Below are 5,046 nucleotides of genomic sequence, written 5' to 3'. Positions count from 1 at the left end.
AATTAGATCTTAACTTACATCAAATTCCAATACTAATTAATTTCGAGATGCAAATCATCTATAATATAGGAAAACCAAAATGAGATAATAATCAAGATTAATCCAACAACACAACAAGTTAGTTATACTTTTTTATGATTTAATTTTTAGCATTTGTAGTTCATTTAATTTATTGCATTCCAAGACTTATTATATTAAACTTAAACTCTAAAAATTATGAATTAGAATAGAATAAAATAAAAACAATGAATACGATACTAGAGTGCTAATCTAAGGCTTTCCAAGGTAGTATTAAACATGTAAATCAGAGTTCTATATAGGAAGTTATCTATGAATGAAGTTTTTATGAAAAAACTTCATCTAAAATTAGAAATTCAGTAATAAACAGCCTTAAATATTTAAGTTCAGTACTAACATGATGTTAAGATTTTTATAAAGATAAAAGATGAAAGTTGGAAGATTAAAAAATCAAAATAAATAAAATAAAATAAATAAAATAAATAAAATAAATAAAATAACTAAAATAAAATAATTAAAATTTAAGTTAGAATTAATAATTAAAAGTTAAGTAAAATTTTAAAAATAACAAAATTAAAAGTTGAAGGTTAAAAGTAAAAGTTTAAAGTTGAAGGTTAAAAGTTGAATTTAAAATATTAAGGTTAAAAGAAATAGGAAAAAATTAAAATATCAGATTAATTTTTATTTATTTATTTATTTTTATTTTATCTTTAAAGGTAAGAATGGATGAAAAGATAAGAATTTAAGATTAATTTCCAAGTGAGGTTAAAGTCCTTTGAAATTAATAAATTACATTAATTGATGGTAATAAGATAAATGAGTGATAATATAGCAATTTAGGTGCTAAGGGATGTGATTAGAGGGTGATTAGGAAAGAAATACTTACTTAGAGTATGTCAAGTTGAGGACAGCAGATTCCTTGTCATTCAAAATTTTGCTAACAATTCCACACAGCTTTTATGCACTTGAAATTTTTTGTGGATGAGGTTGACATAGAGTTGCTCCTATCTACAAAATTTCATGGTGATCCAAGGTATGAAATTCGAGATGTGTGTTTTCAAAGCAAGGCAACTTGAGCTGCCTATGCAGCAAACCCCCTTCTACTTATAAATTCACTAAAAATCAGTTAATAGTTTAAAACTAATAAGTAAAATTTTTCCTAACACCAAAATTAGTAGAGTTCCGTTTTCAAAATATTTCAGCAGAAAAAAGTAAGTAAATACTAAGATAAAATTTTTCAAAACTAGTTGTTCAATCCTACCAAGGCAGCAGATCCCTTTGCATTTAAAAATTCATTTAAAATTTTTTATAGATCAAAAATTAGAGATTTAAATTTTTTAGTAAACTAAACTTTAGAGTGCATTCATTTCAATAATCTACAAAAAAGTTGAGTTAGAGGTCACCAAGTTATAGATTTTTTAAGTCGATGCTCTTATACTGCCAAGGCAATAGATCCCTGCTCTCTTTAAAACTCGCCAAAAATTCGTCACAACTTCAAATTAGGCGTGCTTTAAACCGTTACAAAGCTAAAGGTGAGTCAAATCTTTTTACAAAGTTTTATAGATAAAAAAATAAAAAAAATAGACTGAGCCAGTTAAAACTGAGGTCATACAAGTTGAAAAAAGAAGATTTGTTTTCACAAGATGGGAGAACATTTTGCCATGGCTTTGCCATAAAAAGATGGAGAGAGAGAGAGAGCGAGCTCAATCATCCAAGCCCTCTTAACTAAGTGGAAGGAGGCCCAAAAGAAGCAAACACATCTCTCCCATCAAAATTAGAAATTCCCTAACCAAGATCAAGGGTCCTCAATAACTCTCAACCCAAACTCGATTTCAAGGCTGAAAATGCTTAGAACTCAAAAACTAACATCTTTTTGATTAATTTTGAAGATTTTTAAGCTTAAATTTTATTTTTTAATTTAATTGGATTAAAAATATAAAGTCTAATTGTTAAATTAATGATGATCTTAAAAAGATGGAAACAAGCTAAATTTTTGGTAGAGTTTCCTCTCACAATGATTTTAATTACTACTTGAAGTTGAAAAAGAGGAAAAATTGGAAAAAATCACAAATTCAAGGCCAATTTGTAATTAGGTTTTGGATTTGCCAAGAATTCATGCTTAAGGGAGTTTAAATTGAAGAATGGTGATTATGAAGGCTTTGATGGCAAGAACCCTTGTTGATAATTTTCTAATAACTCATATAATTCAATCACTCAGTGCTCCAATTATATAATCAATAACTCATAAATCAATCTCTGATTTATTCCATAGATTCACTTCTCAATATTTAGAAACTATCCCTTATTCTTCAACAATAAAGAAAAATAAAGAAGTAGCACCAAACTTAACCCTAGCTCATGACTAAAATAATCTGGCCCTTAGTCTAACTTCTATAACTCCTATATATTTATCTTTATTCTCAAATTCTAACCGTAATTCTATAATTAACCACTTTTAATAACTAAGTTAATCATTCGTCCTATTGAATTGACTATTCTATGGACTATTAGTCTATTTTATCAATATCTTACAAAAACAAATTAATATCTATTCTACATAGTTCCACTCTTATTTGTGCAGCGTCCTCGCAAACACACAATTGTTACGTATCTAAAAACTAAACAAAACTCTACAAAGTTATTATCTCTTTGATCCACCCAATTAACCATTTGCTATATTATTTAATGTGGGTTCCACCGATTCTGGTTCTAAATTCAAATCTTCCTTCTCCTCCAATCCGTCCATTGACTCCTTCTTTAATTGATTTGAGAGATCTTCATTATACTCTCCCAATTCACAGACTTGAGCCTCCAGTTTCAAGATCTGGGCATCACGGAGTTCCTACTGATGCTACTCCTGACTCATCAATTTTAAGACATCTTCAATTGACACTTGTAACCGACTCCTCACTGTTAATTTTTCTATCAATTTTGTCACCTTTGCTTGTAAAACTTTGATTTTGGACCTCAACTTCTCCATTTTATATCTAGATTGATCACTCAATGCCGCTTTCTCTTTCATCAATAACTCCGCCTTATCTCTTTCCTTTTGCAACTGACATTTGAATTTCTCCCATTCCAAATCACATGTTTTGTGATTCTAGATCAATTTGACTCGTTGTTCTTCCACAATCCATAAGATGTGTTCTTTTTCTTTTGTCCAAGACTCATATTCGTGAACCAATTTCTACTCCAATACCAGCTTGGATTCTCCAATTTCTTTTGTAGTTAGTTCTTGCTCTTCAATTCTTTGATTTAGCTCTGATATTACCTTCTTGCTGTCCTCTAAATCTCATTTGTTACTGCCTTCGACATTCAATGCTCGCACCATACAATATATTTGTGAAATGTGCTTCAATAAAGTATTCTTAAGAAGTATTCCTTTGGACAATCGACCTTGTCGAAATGCCAACTGATTAATATCCATCAAAATTTAGATTTCATTCTCCTCTTCTACTGCTAAACAAATTAGAAATCCGTTCTGATTCAATAACTAGAACGATTTCTTATGCCACTATACGACTTGACTCTCCAATTTTGTGTATTACATCTGCTATATTGATATTCTGTACCAATGAATTTTGTTCTCTTTGCAGAAGCACTGGCACTACTATATGTCTTTCCTCTACTAGCAGTGTTTGACACAATGTGTGCACAATTATAACATACACATAATTGGAACGAAGCAAATATGTGAACTTCTCCAATTTCCACTTGGCTCCTATCTCCATATGAATACAAGTAGATACGTAAGTTGCCTAATTGAACACCATCTCTTCAAGCACCTCTACCATTGCATACAATAACCATTTGGACATATATGTGTGGTATCGATACAATCTTAACTGCCTCACCACAAAACGAAATCATTCCATGAGTTCTGGTGAAATTATCTCAGCAGTCCGCCAACCTTGGCTCCTCTCGAAGGTCGACATACCTCCCTTAAAATATCTCTCTGAATTGAAGTTGCTTGAGTCATTAGTCTCTACTGTAATCTCTCCAATGGGAAGAAACAACACCTTTTCCACGATTGTTCCATCAATCCCAATAATTTATCCTTCTACGATACTCGATCTATCCTCCAAGTCGTAATTTGTGATATATTCTTCCACTAATGACACATTAATTGATGATAAGTGATTTGACTGGTACAAAAATTGGAACAACTACATGTTCTAAAAGTCTTTTATTTTTCTCGGCGTCTAACAGATATCTAACTTCATCGGCTCCATATTGGTAACGATTATCACAGAGGGTGGTTTTGATGCTCATGTAGCTCTCACATTTCAGCTATTTTCTTTTTTGTCTGTAGCTCACTTTGTACTTTCAATTGCCATGACGCTCCTTCATTCAAACTCTTAATTGAAATTACTACTCTCGAATACACAAAAAATACAAGAAATGGCAATTTTAGAAAAAACAACCCAAAACAACACCACAAAATGACCTCTAACTGGTGCCCCATTCCTATTCTCTTATTACTTAGTGATAATGACATCATATTATCCATACTGTCCGTTTCTCACCTCCATCCCATCTCACACATTAGTTATTACTAACTATTCTTTCAGCTGCCTCTACATCCTAATGCACTTATACCATACTTAGGTCTATCCTGAGTCCATTCGAAATCACCTCCCCCCAAAAAATGAAAATCTGTATCAGGTGTTATGTATTAAATAATCATAATTGGTTCCCGTTAATGCGGGTATTGAATCTATGACCCATGAAATCTTCCAATTGAACAGACCCATTTGAAAAACCTTCAATCATCCAATACGGTCCATACCAGCAAACTTTAAATTTGTCTGGAAAATGATTAAACCAGCTACTATACAGTAACACCAAATCATTAGACATAAAATTCTTTGGACGTTGTAGAATAGATATTAGTTCATTTTTTGTAAGATATTGGTAAAATAGATTAATAATTGATAGAATAGTCAGTTCAAGAGGATGGATGGTTGATTTAGTTATTGAAAGTGGTTATTATAGGATTACGGTTAGAATCTGGAAATCAATAGCAAT

Source organism: Physcomitrium patens, chromosome 8 (genome assembly GCF_059467195.1).
Source record: "Physcomitrium patens ecotype Gransden chromosome 8, ASM5946719v1, whole genome shotgun sequence".
NCBI classification, from domain to species: domain Eukaryota; kingdom Viridiplantae; phylum Streptophyta; class Bryopsida; order Funariales; family Funariaceae; genus Physcomitrium; species Physcomitrium patens.
The sequence above is the reverse complement of the archived record's forward strand: the minus strand, read 5'-3'. Positions refer to the sequence as shown.